Genomic DNA, 17,671 nt, shown 5'->3' with positions numbered 1-17,671 from the left:
CCTAGTACATGGTAGTATCTGAGCACAGGGTCTGTAAATTAAATGCTACCAGTGGGCCCGCTGCACTCATTGTGCCACCAATTAAAGTAGCCATTTAAAACATGTCTCAGGCCTACGTTTTGTCGTGTTTTGCTATGCTATGCTATGTTTTGTTATGCTGTGCTATGTTTTGTTTTGTTATGCTATGCTATGCTTTGTTATGCTATGCTTTGCTATGTTATTTTTTGCTATGCTATGTTTTGTTATGCTATGTTTTGCTGTGTTTTGTTATGCTATGCTATGTTTTGTTATGCTATGCTATGTTTTGTTGTGTTTTGTTATGCTATGCTATGCTTTGTTTCGTTATGCTTTGCTATGTTTTGCTGTGTGTTGTTCTGCTATGTTATGTTTTGTTCGTGTTTTGTTATGCTATGCTATGTTTTGTTATGCTATGCTATGTTTTGTTATGCTTTGCTATGCTATGTTTTGTTTTGCTATGCTATGTTTTGTTTTGCTATGCTATGTTTTGTTATGCTATGTTTTTTTTTGTTATACTATGCTATGTTTTGTTATGCTATGCTATACTCTGTTTTGTTGTGTTTTGTTATGCTATGCCATGTTTTGTTGTGTTTTGCTATGCTATGTTTTGTTATGCTATGCTTTGTTGTGTTTTGTTATGTTATGCTGTGTTACGCTATGTTTTCTTATGCTATGCTATGTTTTGCTATGCTATGCTATGTTTTGTTTTGCTATGCTTGGTTTTGTTATGCTATGCTATGTTTTGGTGTGTTTTGCTATGCTATGCTTTGTTTTGTTATACTATGCTTTGTTTTGTTATGCTATGCTATGTTTTGTTTTGTTATGCTATGCTATTTTTTGTTGTGTTTTGTTATGCTATGCTATGTTTTGTTATGCCAAGCTATGTTTTGTTTTGCTATGCTATGCTTTGTTATGCTATGATATGCTATATTTAGTTATGCTATGCTATGTTTTGCTATGTGATGCTATGCTTTGTTTTGTTATGCTATATGTTTTGTTATGCTATGCTATGTTTTGTCATGTTTTGTTATGCTATGCTATGTTTTGTTATGCTATGCTTTGTTATGCTATGCTTTGCTATGTTTTTTTTGCTATGCTATGTTTTGTTATACTATGTTTTGTTGTGTTTTGTTATGCTACGCTATGTTTTGTTATGCTATACTATGTTTTGTTGTGTTTTGCTATGCTATGCTTTGTGTTATGCTATGCTATATTTTGTTATGCTATGCTATGTTTTGTTGTGTTGTGTTATGCTATGCTTTGTTTTGTTATGCTTTGCTATGTTTTGCTGTGTTTTGTTATGCTATGCTGTTTTGTTCGTGTTTTGTTATGCTATGATATGTTTTGTTATGCTATGCTATGTTTTGTTTTGCTATGCTATGCTTTGTTATGCTATGCTATGTTTTGTTGTGTTTTGCTATGCTATGTTTTGTTTTGTTATTCTATGTTTTTTGTGTTTTGTTATGTTATGCTGTGTTACGCTATGTTTTGTTATGCTATGCTATATTTTGTTGTGTTTTGTTATGCTATGCTATGTTTTGTTGTGCTTTGCTATGCTATGTTTTGTTTTGATGTGTTATGCTATGTTTTGTTATGCTATGCTATGATTTGTTATGCTTTGCTATGTTTTGTTTTGCTATGCTTTGTTGTGTTTTGTTATGCTATGCTATGCTTTGTTTTGTTATACTATGCTATGTTTTGTTGTGTTTTGTTATGCTATGCTATACTCTGTTTTGTTGTGTTTTTTATGCTATGCCATGTTTTGTTGTGTTTTGCTATGCTATGTTTTGTTATGCTATGCTATGTTTTGTTGAGTTTTGTTATGTTATGCTGTGTTACGCTGTTTTCCTATGCTATGCTATGTTTTGCTATGCTATGTTTGGTTTTGTTATGCTATGTTTTGGTGTGTTTTGCTATGCTATGCTTTGTTTTGTTATACTATGCTATGTTTTGTGATGCTATGCTATGTTTTGTCATGTTTTGTTATGCTATGCTTTGTTTTGTTATGCTATGCTATGTTTTGTTTTGTTATGCTATGCTGTTTTTTGTTGTGTTTTGTTATGCTATGCTATGTTTTGTTATGCTAAGCTATGTTTTGTTTTGCTATGGTATGCTTTGTTATGCTATGATATGCTATGTTTAGTTATGCTATGCTATGTTTTGTTTTGTTATGCTATGGTTTGTGATGCTATGCTTTGTTTTGTTATGCTATGATATGTTTTGTTATACTATGCTATGCTATGTTTTGTCGTGTTTTGTTATGCTATGTTATGTTTTGTTATGCTGTGCTATGTTTTGTTTTGTTATGCTATGCTATGTTTTTTTTGCTATGCTATGTTTTGTTATACTATGTTTTGTTGTGTTTTGTTATGCTACGCTATGTTTTGTTATGCTATACTGTTTTGTTCGTATTTGGTTATGCTATGATTTGTTTTGTTATGCTATGCTATGTTTTGTTTTGCTATGCTATGCTTTGTTATGCTATGCTATGTTTTGTTGTCTTTTGCTATGCTATGTTTTGTTTTGTTATTCTATGCTATGTTTTGTTGTGTTTTGCTATGCTATGCTTTGTGTTATGCTATGCTATATTTTGTTATGCTATGCTATGTTTTGTTGTGTTGTGCTTTGCTATGTTTTGCTGTGTTTTGTTATGCTATGCTGTTTTGTTCGTGTTTTGTTATGCTATGATATGTTTTGTTATGCTATGCTATGTTTGTTTTGCTATGCTATGCTGTTATGCTATGCTATGTTTTGTTGTGTTTTGCTATGCTATGTTTTGTTATGCTATGCTATGTTTTTTGTGTTTTGTTATGTTATGCTGTGTTACGCTATGTTTTGTCATGCTATGCTATGTTTTGTTTTGTTATGCTATGCTATGCTATGCAATGTTCTGTTATGTTATGTTTTGCTATGCTATGCTATGTTTTGTTGTGTTTTGTTATGCTAATCTTTGTTTTGTTATGCTATGCTATGTTTTGTGATGCTATGTTGTGTTGTATTATGGTATGCTATGCTATGCTTTGTTTTGTTATGCCATGCTATGTTTTGTTTTGCTATGCTTTGTTATTTTTTGTTATGCTATGCTTTATTTGGTTATGCTATGCTATGTTTTGTTTTGCTATACTATGCTTTGTTATGTTATGCTATGCTTTATGTTATGCTATGCTATATTTTGTTATGCTATGCTATGTTTTGTTGTGTTTTGTTACTCTATGCTATGTTTTGTTCTGCTGTGTTATGCTATGCTTTGTTATGCTATGCTATATTTTGTTGTGTTGTGTTTTGTTATGCTATGCTATGCTTTATTGTGCTTTGCTATGCTATGTTTTGTTTTGATGTGTTATGCTATGTTTTGTTATGCTACGCTATGTTTTGTTTTGTTATGTTGTGTTAGGCTAGGCTATGTTATGTTAGGCTAGGCTACGTTATGTTGTATTAGGTTATGCTAGGCTGTGTTATGTTGTGTTAGGCAAGTCTGTGTTATGTTGTTTTGGGCTAGGTTTTGTTGTGTTGTGCTGTGCTGTGTTGTGCTGTGTTTTGTTTTGTTATGTTTTTGTTTTGTTTTGTTTTGGTTTGTTATGTTATACTATATTTTGTTATCAAGTGTTTATGCCACAGAGCAGAATGGTAAGATATGTCACATCACCACACAATGCTTGCCTGCAACCCAAGCCTATTGTCGCATTGAGCTGCACGTGCAGTCCGCATTCGGGTCAATCTAAGCCATCATTAATGCAAGGAGACATTCGATACTTTTGGAATGCACGCGCTACAACTTGAAAGTTGTGTTTTATTATGCTATGGTACGTTTTGTTATGATATGCTATGCTTTGTTATGCTATGTTTTGTTGTTTTTTGCTATGCTATGTTTTGTCGTGTTTTGTTATGCTATGCTATGTTTTATTGTGCTTTGCTATGCTATGCTATGTTTTGTTTTGTTGTGTTATGCTATGTTTTGTTATGCTATGCTAGGTTTTGTTTTGTTATGCTATGCTATAATTTGTTATGTTATGTTGTGTTAGGCTAGGCTATGTTATGTTGTGTTAGGCTAGGCTATGTTATGTTGTGTTAGGTTAGGCTAGGCTGTATTATGTTGTGTTAGGCTAGGCTGTGTTATGTTGTGTTAGGCTAGGTATTGTTGTGTTGTCCTGTGTTGTGTTGTGTTGTTTTGTTAAGTTATGGTTTGGTATGTTTTGTTATGTTATACTATCTTTTGTTGTGTTATACCATGTCATGTTATACTATGTTATGTTATCACGTGTTTATGCCACAGAGCAGAAAGGTAAGACATGTCACGTCACCAAACAATGCTTGCCTGCAACCCGAGCCTATTGTTGCGTTGAGCTGCGCGTGCAGTCCGCATTCGGGTCAATCTGACCCATCATTAATGCAAGGAGACATTCTATACTTTTGGAATGCACGCGCTACAACTTGAAAGGTGTTTTGCATTGATTGCAACTAATACTTGTGAGTATTTAACATGCTATGAGCACTGATTGACAAGTGACATCATCAAACACAGGTGGATGGTCTGCTAATAGCAGCACGCCTTTATACCTGATGTTTTTTTAATTATGAGACAGGGATAATGGCCTTACTTAGCTGTTATACTAATGTTATACTATGATTTATTCAAAAAGACATGTAACATCACCACTGCAGCCATGATTTGCAAGCATCAATGTGTCTTCCCACTCCACCACCCTCACCAACTGTTCCCATTTTTAACGAACGGACAATATGCTAATTTGCGAAATTCCTTTTCTGTATCTTCGGAGATGCGGGAGTGAAAGGCCCTGCAAATTTGGAGGTTTTCACTTTAATGTGAATTAACCATTGAACTGGTGTAAATTGAACATCTGCGCCGCGTCGTTTTTCAAAAAAACGTCAACGTGACAAGGGTACATTTTGAAATCCTATCTTGCTATAAGGGCAATTTTATTATAATTAAAATGGTGTCCTTTTCACTTTCTACCATTTGCCAAATTAATTAGGAAATGCGGCTGGCAGCAATATCATTTCAGTGACCCATATAGAAACAAAATGTTCACCATCTATATTTAATGCATTCTGTGTACAGCCAGAGGCAGACTAAACAAGCTTTGGCAAGGCGGACGCGGCCGCGAAAGTGAAAGTGATATGGAGGAAAGACACATGGCGCTGCGCGCGTGCACGTTCACGTGCACTGAAGCTTTAGGCCACGGCAGCACTTTGAAAAGCCTGTTTACAAAATGTCTTGGCCAGATCAGCGCAAGCGCTGGATCAGGCGAGACCTAAAAAGAAATGCAGAAAGGAGCAACAGAAGTTCTCAAAGCCTAAGAAAAGTGCAGGAAGAAGGATAACGTGCAGAAAGAACAAACAGAAGAGCAGAAAGAAGACTTGTTGCAAAATCATCCTGTACCCTCAACTTTTTCAGACGGATACTGGTGGTAACTGAGTCTGACTAACCAACCCTAGAGCCAGTGCTATGTTAAAAGACACTCAGAATACAGTGAAAACACCTACATACACTAGGGAACACTATGCGTTGGGGTTCCCCTGTGATTAGAATGACCTCCTCTGTAAGCCCCTAGTATATAATAAGGCAGGAAATTAAAACTGCCTCTTAAAACGCGCCACAGGACGTGTTTGCACACGTCACCTCAGGCCCCGTCCCCTCCCTTCCCCACTGTGTAAACACGCCCTGTGGCCATTTTTTAAGTTGGAAGATTAAGTCCCCTTGAATCCTGAGGGTCCCTAGGGTCAAACTAGCCCACTAGGTACCTCCAGTAAGCGTCACAGAGCTGCATTGCATAGAGGTGTAAAAAGGGGCATGGCCTCAGAACACCTGTCTGCAACACAGCTCCCTGGCGCATACTGGAGATGCCTGTTGGGCTAGTTGGCCCTCAGGGACCCTCAGTATTGAAGGGGAATTAATTCCCCAACTTACAACTGGCCACTGGGGGTGCGTTTGCAGAGTGCTGCAAGGAGGGGGCGTGGCCTCTGGCGCGATGCCGGTCTTTTATTTATTTTATTTTTTTAAGAAGGAGGGCTATGTGGCCCCCCTTCTTTTCCTAATGTATTGGCCCTGGGGACCCCATCCCCCAGGGCCTGCACCCTAATTTTTTTTGTTGAAAAAAATAAATTTTTAAATATAGTTATAGAAACACCTAGGACATGCTGGACAAACCGTATGTACCTATCACCATGACGATTTGTGTGATATTCATTAAAAGGCGACTATGCAACAATGAATCCACGTGGAATGTATTTACACCGCTAGTGAAGCTCTGATGTGTCTGACGCCCTACCGTGCCTATTCCCGGCGCCCCCACCGGTGGGTACTCTCCGAGTAGACACCCTTGTCGTTTATTTATACAAACATGGGCAGCTATTGACGGGCACATTTAATACACACGCACACCAAGCCATTCAAAGGGGATTCGAAATAAATTCGACCAAACTATGCAAGAAACCCCCCTCATGGTTAATAAAACACACATCCACCGCCGGATGTGTAATACTTTTTATTTTACTCTCTGGAAAGGAGACGAACCTCACTTGAGAGTCACAGCGTGCTCCTGGCTGAGCCCAATGCTGTGTTACACCCACCAGTGCCTGCCAAGTGCCACACACCTCTGTGTTGTATTCCACCAGCTAGTGCATATGCTATGACACTCTCTAGCCCATGTGCACTGTAACATCACCCCGTGAATTTGTCATGCCACACTTGCCTTCGCACAGGTTATATTGCCCTATCCAACGTGCCTTCCTCGATGCCTATGTTATAATGCACAGCGCTATGCCATACATATTACAATCTGGGATCCATAACTTTGTCACAGTGCATATGCAACATTACACTCCCCAGCACATATTTTATATTACAACTTTAGAGACTAGTTAGGTTACACAGCACTGCCCTGTGCATATTACACTCCAAGGCGCATATCGCATAGCACCCGCTAGTGCCTGTGCTATCTTGTGCTCTCCATGAATCTGTCATTGTGCACAATGTATTGCATATTATATTTAACGCCCCGGTCACAGTTATTGGGGCATAGTTTATACCATATACTATATCTAGTTTTCATTTTCAATCGTGCTCTCAGGACTATGTCCTATATAACACTGCGTCCACATACCCTTTTCACGGGTATTACATTTTGCGATGGGGGGTGGAGGGTCAGGGGGTGTTTCTGCCAAGTGAGCCTGGAGTCACAGTCACAAACGTCCTCTTCTTCCTGAATAAAGTGAGATTATGCTGCATATTTGTTCATATTGTAAGTAGTTTGCACAGACACACATTTTAAAAACAATAACTTTCATAATACCCACCTTCTCTGAACAGTTAGCTTGCTGCCCCATCCACCTCCTCCCTATCCTCTGTTGTCTGAATCCATGGACTAGCTTCCTCCCTCCTGCCATGCATGGTCTGATGTGCTACCACTGCCCTCCATTTAGCATGATGTACCAGTCCACTCCTCCTGCCCTCCATTGCCCAGTTCTATGGCCCATCATTGACCTCCTGCTTAGCCTCTGTGCTTAGCTTGCTGCCCCTATTCTCCTTCCCCCTGCCATCCAATGTCTTTGTGCATGCCCCTGCTCCATCCTTTTTGCCCACCATGTTCCATGGACCTGCCACTCCTATCTACTCTGAGTGTTCTGTTGAGCTTTCACTCCCCTCCCACCTGCCTAGCATTGTCAGTTGACTGTAACCGGTCCCTGCCACCTCCACCCTGCCTGTCCACATGCCATGCCCCTATCCCCTTCCTCCTGTCCTCCATGTTCCATTTTACTGCCACACCCTTCTGCCATCCCTGGTCTGTTGTGCTGCAACTTCTCCTCCTGCCTGCCCCGCGTGGTCTGTTGTGAGGCCCCTTCCCCTGAACTCTCTTGTCTGTGCCCAGGTCCTGACCCTCCCTTCTATCCTCCATGGTCCTTTGTGCATGCCCCTGCACCCTCCTTATTGCCCTTCATAGCCATTGTGCTGCCACTAACCCTCCCGCTTGCCATGCATGGTCTTCTGTGCTGCCATGGCCCCTCCCACCTTCCCTGTGTGGTCAGCTAGCTGCCCCTGACCCCCTCCCACCTTCCCTCCATGGGCTGTGTGTATGCCATCATAGTCTCACTGTTGCTCTCCATGGTGTGTCTTGTTTCTAGTGCCCATCCTGCCTGACCTCCATGGTCATCTTGCTGCTCCTGCCCTGCCCCCTTGCCCCCAGCCCTCTGTTTCTATGTGCAGACCCATATTCCCTCCCTCCTGGCTTGTCTGTTCCATTGTAATGCCCCTGATCCGTCCCTCCTGCCCTTTATGGTCTGTTATGCTGCAGCTTTCTCTCCTGTCTGTCCATTATGGTCAGCTAGCTACCATTGCCTCTTTCCCCTCTGTTCCCTGTTGTCCATGTGCTTGGTCCTGTCCCCTCCCTTTTGCTTTCTATGGATTGTTGTGCTGCACTCCCGTCCCGCCCCGCATGCCCTGTGTGGTGTATTGTGCTGCTGCAAACCCTGATGCCTGCCCTGTAGGGTCAGTTTGGTGCACCTCTCCATCTCCCTCCTGTCCTCTGTTATCTGAGTCCATGTCCCTACCCCAATTCCTCCTGCCTACCATGATCCAATGTACCATACTTGCGAACATTTTGAACTTGGTAAGAGGGAGATTTTGAAAACAAAACTGGGGTATTGATTTTCCCCTTTGAGTTACATTGAAAAAGAGGAGATTATAGACAGGAGACAGATCAAATAAAGCCCAATTGAGCTTAAAAACATTGGATGTTTCCTGGCTGAAACGGGTCTGTTGGCATGTATGGTTGTACTACCACTGCCTCTTCCTTCTGCCCACAATGGTCTATTATATTGCCATAGCCTCTCTTGCCAGTCCTGTATTGTTGGTTTGTTGCCCCTGCCCCCTTTCCACTGCCTTCCATAGTCTGTTGTGCTGCCACTACCCTTCCTGCCTGCCCAGTGTGGTCAAATTGTTGCCTCTGCACTCTCCTACCTGCCTTCAATTTTCAGAGTCCGTGCCCCTGGCCTCCACCTCTCAACAGTATCCCAATGAACAACTAGATTGCTAACATTCTATATTTATTACAAAAGTGTGGAACGCCTGACGTCATCTTGATGTAATCAAAACTGTAATACAGCATTTCCTTTAGAAATTACATATATGAGAGGGTCTTATTTGCATCATAATTATGGTTAGAGCTCTAAAAAACTAAAATGAGGACATATTTTCTGAGTTTTCAAATAGCGACAAAGAACTTTTAGATTATTTGTAATATTTATCTTTTTTTATCCTGTTGACCACTTGATTAAATGTTGCACCTAGGGGAGAGGATGTGGTGTTACTTCCAGAGCTGCAGACTTTGCAACTGGGCAACCAGGTTGGAGTTTCTGCTTCAGCTCAACATTCTGTGATTCTGGTCAAATCACTTAATCTCCCCATGTCTACAACCAAAATTAATTTGATCTTGTGTGATGTAAACAATGCTCATGTAAAGCACTCCAATACCTGACAAGTCTGCACTATATAAAACTGCAAATACACAAAAAATAAGTGTTTTGCACACTTCTGTCATTGGGCTATATGTGGGCTACATCTGGGTGATATTTGTGCTGTATTTGGGCTCTTTTGTCTCTGGTGGCCATCTTGGGAGATTTATTTGTCATGAAGTTTCCTAATTTCTTCATTTACTGCAGTCTCCTCAGTAGTAAATGCTTTCAGTTTTTTACTTTGATTCCATCAAGAAGGTATTCAGATATGTCACAAATTTGCCATAAATTCTGAATGTTAGCCCTCTAGTTGCTCATTAGATCACTGTAGTAAAGCTACTGCTCACCACTGAAGTCTGCTGCTGGTATTAAAAGTGCATGTTTCAGTCTGCATATCAGATTTGTTTAATGAAATAGAAGAGGATTTGAGAAGTCACTCAAAATGTGCCCTAATTTTTCTTTCTTCGGCACTAATCATAATTTCTATGGCAAAATGAACCCCCTCATTGTGTTCCTTTTTAAATTAAATGTTTTAAGTGTTACTAGTTTATTCCAATCAAGATAGCTTCAGATGTGCCATACTTTTGTCATAAGTAAGACAGTAAGCGCTCTAGTTGTTCTTAAGAACACTCTGGGACATTCTGTCATTGGGCTATACTTGGGCTACATCTGGGTGATATTTGGGCTACATTTGGCCTCTTTTGTCTCTGGTGGCCATCTTGGGAGATGTATTTGTTATGAAGTTTCCTAATTTCCTCATTTACTGCAGTCTCCTCAGTAGGAAATACTTTCAGTTTTTTACTTTGGTTCCATCAAGAAGGCATTCAGATGTCTCACGCATTTGCCATAAATTCTGAATGTTAGCACTCTAGTTGCTCATTAGATCACTGTAGTAAAGCTTCTGCTCACCAGGGAAGTCTGCTGCTGGTATTCAAAGTGCATGTTTCAGTCTGCATGTCAGAATTATTTTTAGGAAATAGAAGAGGATTTGAGAAGTCAAAATGTGCCCTAATTTTTCTTTCTGCAGCACTAATCATAATTTCTATGGCAAAATGAACCTCCTCATTTTGTTCCTTTGTAAATTAAATGTTTTAAGTGTTACCACTTTATTTCAATCAAGATGGCTTCAGATGTGCCATACTTTTGTCATAAGGAAGACTGTTAGCGCTCTAGTTGTTCGTTAGAACACTCTGGGACATTCTGTCATTGGGCTATACTTGGGCTACATCTGGGTGATATTTGGGCTACATTTGGGCACTTTTGTCTCTGGTGGCCATCTTGGGAGATTTATTTGTTATGAAGTTTCCTAATTTCCTCATTTACTGCAGTCTCCTCAGTAGGAAATACTTTCCGTTTTTTACTTTGTTTCCATCAAGAAGGCATTCAGATGTGTCACACATTTGCCATAAATTCTGAATGTTAGCACTCTAGTTGCTCATTAGATCACTGTAGTAAAGCTACTGACCATAGGTTTCACACACGTTATAGTTAGGAATGGTCAGTGGCATCACTCATGACATCATTGATGACATCATCCTTGTGATAGAGTGGCGGTCGCGCGAGTTATAGTTATCTGAACTAACTATAACGGGGGAATTTCATTGGTTTTTTACGAGTGAAATGTCCAGCTAACTATAACATGTGTGAAACCTATGGTTTTTTAAGTGAATTTGCAAGGTTTTTTAAATGCTAATTCCTAACTATAACATGGTTGAAACCTATGGTTTTTTAAGTGAATTTGTAAGGTTTTTTAAATGCTAAGTTATGTATGTATTATTATATTTTTATATATCTATTGTACAATAAACTACCTATGTATATAGTTATAGATTGACTGTATCCTGTAATATGGAATGCCTCGTTTAAAATGTTTTTTTTTTTAAGGTTTTTCACCGTGTGCGCACGGTGCGCGCACCCCGTGAATTTTTGGAAAAAAATGTTTTTTTCACCCTTCGGGGTCCTTGAGGGACCCCCTGACAAAGGCTAGGGGGTCAGGAACTCTCTACCCTGCCCCCTTTTCACGTTCTCCACCTTTCTTTTTCACTGTCACACACCAAACACACAAAATGGCGGCCGACACTTCCTGATTTCGACCGATTCGAATGTTGACTGACATGAATCCGCCAATCAGAATTACGCTCGCGCACGGCACTGCGCGTATAGATATTTATGTGCTTTTAACTGCAATTTTCTCAGGAACTACTGAAGAGATTGACACCATATATGCAAAAGGCACATGCCTGACCTGAGGACTACCTCTTTGCCAAATTTCAAGTAATTCTGTTCAGCCGTTCGGGCTGTACCTTCGACTAAAGGTCCTATGGGAAAATGCATGGGGAAAACGCGTTTTGGGACCCCCCTTTTTTCTCAGCCCCCGCTTGACGAATCACCCCGAGACTTTCAGGGTTGGAGCTGAGCCAAGCGCCCCATTAGTGTTTAAAATTTCACGAGAATTCGTCAACCGGCGCCAAAGTTATTCAAAATAGAATTTTCAGATTTCCTATGGAAACACGGTCCTAACTATAACTATCTACTGGCGACCGCCAGTAGATAATATATATAATATATATATATATATATATATATATATATATATATATATATATATATATGTATATATATATTGGAGGGCCCAGCAGCTGCAATTTGCTTCTGTACCGCTCCTCTTACAAAATTGCGTTGAACGCGTATTAGAATTAATTTTTCTTTAATTTTGTCATTTCTAAAACAGTTTTGTTTGCCGCGGACGTGTGAATATATCATACTGTATCATTATGATGCATAATGGCACAAGCATGACGATACATTCAGGCATACATATCTCTGCATTTGTTTCTTTTTGCTGCTGCTGCACAGCAGCAGCAATTATCATTGTTGCAGCCCATAGGTCTCCTTTGACAGCCAAAAACTGAGAACCATTGGCTTTACCATTGCTTGTTGCAGGAGTGTGTTCAATGCATCAGCATATTAACGCCCGACCTATTCGTTTTTCCACTGCTTGCTTTCTGCATCTGACGTTTTACAGAGGAAGAATGAACAATACTAATTTTGGTATCATATTATTTAGGAACTCTTATTCAGTTGAATTGAAAAGTAAACTGCACGGTTATGTAGGGCTGTCTTGAAAAGCAAGCATTTTGTAACTTTATAAAAGTAGTGACGGAGACTCGAGGATACTTAAAATTCAACTATGTTATCAGTTAAATAACTGTTAGAAAATATATATGATCTACATTTTCTAACATATTCCTTCCACATTACTACCTGCTGGAGGTTTTACTGAGGCATGTAGTCTTTGCTGGTACTTTCTCTGATTTGGAGGTTTCAATGCTGTCGTAGTTATTGATTAGCTGACTTTATCGATCCGTCAAATGTGTCATAGTTGTCTTTCCCAAACAAATATCTTCGAAAAATTCTAGTCACCAGATCTATATTCATCCTAAAAAACACTTTCGATTTCCAAAGACAAAATGTCAACGTTTTTTCGTTGTTTTGTTATATTCCTTTGTGTCCAGTTATGTACACATTTGCCAAACCCTGTCTTTTGTGCTCATTGTTACGGTCGAACAAGTTGTCTCTTGAATTGGTCCTAATTGCTGAATTATTTACTCTGTGAGAGCCTTTCAGATCAAAGTTTGCTTTCTTATTTAAAAGCCTGGTAGCGTTTCAATCGAAGCAACTGGAACAGAGTTTGTTGAATGAGAGCGTGGCTAAAGGAAATATAACAATTAGAGGATATTGAATGCCCTTAAAAGTATACTATTCATCTTAACTTGACTGTTCATACAAGATTTAGAGCTGGTTTGGTAGACAGCAGATCTACATTATTTTAATAACGTAAATACAAGCTTAATTGAAGTGAGTTGTGCTTGTTCTTTTTCCTTTTATGCATTTTTATCATATTGTGGATTGGTATATTTCCATGGCATGCCTGACTTTTGAATTCAGCACATGTTTGTGTGGCTGTCAGTGTCCCCTTGCAGGGCGGCCCTCAACAATAACAGGTAACAAGCACTCCTGCATTATGAATTCCTGGTTATGGCAAACACACTAGTCCCGCGTTGGATCAAGTTCTTCAGTTCCCTACAGGCTCTTTGTAAATATTAGGACTCTTGTTGACTTCCAAAGATCCAAAACGTTTCGAAGTTGATTCAGACTTGTAAACACTGATGTAAATTTGCAGAAAGTATCTCTAATGGATGATACAGAAACAGTATGTCACGCTCAAGCGTGAAATATGCTTAGCTCTATCCAGTGGTTGCTAGTGGCATTTTTAACTGAGATGTGACTACTGTGCCCAAACCGCAGTAAGCATGTGTAGCAAGCAAGTCCGATCCACTCAAGTGGGATGCACGAGGGGGCAACAAAATACTGGGGAAAATTGGCATCCAAAGCCTACTATAGCAGCTGGGTAGCGCCGCAGCAGCAGTCAAGGCCGTTCTACAAGGATGTGGCGCGAGGTCGAGTCAGCATACAGTACAGTATAATGTACAACATATTTGTAAAGCAAACAATAAAAACAAAGGGCATCTAGGCAGTGAATAACATATTCTTGTAGTTACCCAACTCTGTTCATTTGGTTGACCTCAGAAGGTAGAAAGGCTGTGGGGACCAACCAAGATTCAAGCCTGTGACCAGAGGATCATCCCAGAAGGGCATGCCATGCATTTGTCTACTGAGGCACAATATTCAGCTTTAAATCAGCAACAGTGATCAATGTTGCACTACTTTAATGTCCGAAAATGTGTAATTTCCCTACAATGACCTTTATGATGAAATAGAAATATAAGGTAGGCCATGGGAAAAAAATTTCATGGTATTTCATATCTTTAAAATTCCCAGAATATTAGCCAGTAAAAGGCTGCTTTGAGCAAAAAAAAACATCACACCCGATGGTGAGAACCATTTCTTCAGGAAACAGCCTCTTTCTGGAGTCTCACATGTCAAGGTATACCTTCATGTTCAATTTCCACAGGAGGTACTGCCAAGTGTGTTTTACAAAGCTTTGCATTATTTTGAGATTTTGCACAGGCACATTAAAACACAACATTGCCCAATACAAATGTAACTAGAATGGGACAATGGTGGCATTAGATGCAACTGAAATTAGCCCACTGCACAGTGATCAAGATCATCAAATGACTGCAAAAAATAATAATATTCTGCAAGGGATACAGTTTAATGAAGTGTTGTTACTAATCCTGAACATGCATATAATTCAAGATAATATATACTGTTAGCAAGCTTATAGGGATCACATTCGCTAAACAGTCATGAAAACTGCAGTAAATTGAAGGATCCCAATCCTGTACTGAAATCTATATTCAATGTATTGGGTTCACAATCCTTTACTGTTCTTGATTCTAATGATCAATAACACCGGAAACTGGGAAGAGGAAAATCAAGAGGAACACAGTGACAAATTGTAAAACAAAAAAGCAGTAGCTCAGTGGAGTAGTAATAGAGTATGTTCAAGTTCTGTGTTTGAACTAATAACCCAAGGAAAGTTTGCTTACCTCTAGGTTAAAGTTAACATTTCTGGTTCTCTTAAATGACGCTATCTCATAGTCTGGCATCCTTTTGACTCCAGAACAGCATCCCCACAGTTGGTGAGAATGAACTGTGGAAGATAAACAACACCGTGAGAGGCTCACTGAAGTCGAATACATGTTTAATGTGCAAGTAAAGTGCAAATTTGCAAAATCGCAGACACGATGTTCGCTCTCTGAGCTGACACGATAGAAATGGCATCGCCTGTGGCAGGGACCCTAAAAAATATTTTACATCATACTGTAAAGGGCTGTGCTGTTTTTGTATATTTGATACGCACTATGATCACTTTTATTACATGTATGTATCACGTTTAAAAGAGTACCAATCATGTTTTATTCATTGGCATCCACTGAGTCATTGTCATGCATTCTCTGTTTTAAATTTTATGAATAAATTGCATTTGGATGTGTTCTCGATTGTTCTTTATTGGTATATACTAGCTAGCCCACTGCAAGTATTTACCCTGACATTGATGCCGGTGGTAGAGGATCCTGCTGGGTTCATGTAGGGTGGTGGATTCCTCCCCACCTGAAATAACATTTAGTGCAGGAGTTACACATACTCTTACATACATAGATTGTGCCATTATGTTTCTCATAAAATATACCCATAGCTAGTAGGCCAAGTGGATACGTTCAGGTAATTTCTCCCTCTGGGGACCTTGTTATAGTAATGTCAGTGGGCACAGAAGGTATGGTAATGAGGGCTCCACTTTCTGACAAGCTATGCCTATGATAATTCAATTCAGCCCATACAACTTCCCTACTGAAGGGCACAGAGAGTAGGGCAACATCTCCTTTTCCATCAAAGGGCATGGGGGTGCAGATACAGCACTAAGAAAGATTCCTAGTCTGGAAGTATTTTTGAAAAAGCTGCAAATAGGTGTTGTTTTTCTATAGACGAAATGTCAGTCAAGAGACGGGGCTGAGGGGACAGTCCCGTTGTGGATGGGCAGATGGATGCTGCTGACCAGGATCAGGTACGACACAGCGAGCCAGCTGATCTATCCTGATTTAAAAAAGGAATAGCCAGACCCACAGACAGTTTCAGTATTGAGTGACCATCCAGTCACCTTGGATGAAGGTGGTTACAATGAGTGGAAGTGGTTGCATTGTTGCATACCTGCAGAGCAGTAGGTCAAAAAGACCTCCGTTCAGGAAATAAACTGGCCTCAGCTTTCTGGTCCAGCTACAGGAGGATGTGCAGGGCCAAGATCAACTCAAGTAAGTGGCATCGATCAGAAGGCAGGTACTGGTATGGAGACGGGTATTGGTGGGCAGATGTCAAATGGGGACATGGCATGCTTGCAGCGGTAGGAATGGACCCTCTGCAATCCATGACACATCATGGCTGTGTTAATAATGAGTAGAGCCTGAGACTCCATGGTTACTGCAGGACAGATTTCGTCTGGTGTTCTTTGACAATGCAATGACCCAGTCATGGAGGGTCTGGTGAAGGGCAGTTAGGTAAAGCAGCTGGAAGCTGAGAATGCATACTGTTTAGACAGGGCATTGTTTTTCAGCAGCACTGTGGAACTGCGTCATTATTCAATTGTAAATCTATATTAGCATCTGTACCATATGGATATGAAGGCAAAGTCTTAATCTTGAATGCCCCTAGTCTCCTTGATATACCCATCTCACAGACTACTACACAAATAGATGAATGGACAAAATTGTTGCTTCTTAAAAGAACTCACACTAGGACCCTTACTCGTGGGGCTATAATGATGGAGTACTTAGGGGAATTTGTGCTCCTTCTGGACTTATTGTCACCAATGCACCCAGGCTTTTTCTAGATGACAAATTGTTCATAAAAGATTGGTCGCTTGTTGCCTGGTGTTGCACAAGGGATTGGCTGATTTTAATAATTAGCACAGCCAAACGTATTGCGGATGCTATCCTGGTTGAGATCCAACTTTTAGAGGGCCAAATCAAAACAACTATATCAGCAACATTGTTCAAGAAAAATATGGACAAAGCAAATAAAACAACAAAAGATCACAAGGAAAGTCTTTTAGCTTCTAAAATCAAGAAAATCCATAAAGATCTTGCACGATTTGCATTGGCAAAAAGTCTATCCATACACCTCAGACAACTATACACCTCTTGAGTTTAATCACCAAGGACGTAGTTTTGGATTTGGATATTCTTCTTCTGGATCGGGCCACTCTACACCAGATCTAGGGTCGTGGTCAAGTGATTCAGAGCTGGAACTTGGTAACATTAGTAGAACTACGACCAAAAAGAGAGGTTGTGGCAGCTGGAGAAGAAATCCCGGCTATAGTTTTCAACAACAATGGTGGCCACCTGCCTCTTGGGGATGTCCTATACCACCACAACCACAGATGACACATTTTCAACCACCTCAACCATTTTGAAACCCTTCTTTTTTAGGGTAAGGACGTGGGAGGTACAGAGGCAGAAGGCTACAACAGATCCAGGTGCACTGGAATCTGGCCCCTTCCCTGTGAACCACATGCAGCATGAGCAAATTAACATTACAACCAGGGACAAGCAGGGAAATGACTTGATTGTTAACCAGAGTAAATGCAACCTCAGTGTGGACGAATTGGCCCTACTCAACAAAGGACTTGGTTTTATGTCCTCACATGCAGGTGACCCTTTTG

Source organism: Triturus cristatus, chromosome 5_2, assembly GCF_964204655.1.
Source record: "Triturus cristatus chromosome 5_2, aTriCri1.1, whole genome shotgun sequence".
Taxonomy (NCBI): Eukaryota; Metazoa; Chordata; class Amphibia; order Caudata; family Salamandridae; genus Triturus; species Triturus cristatus.
This window is presented reverse-complemented; position numbering follows the sequence as displayed.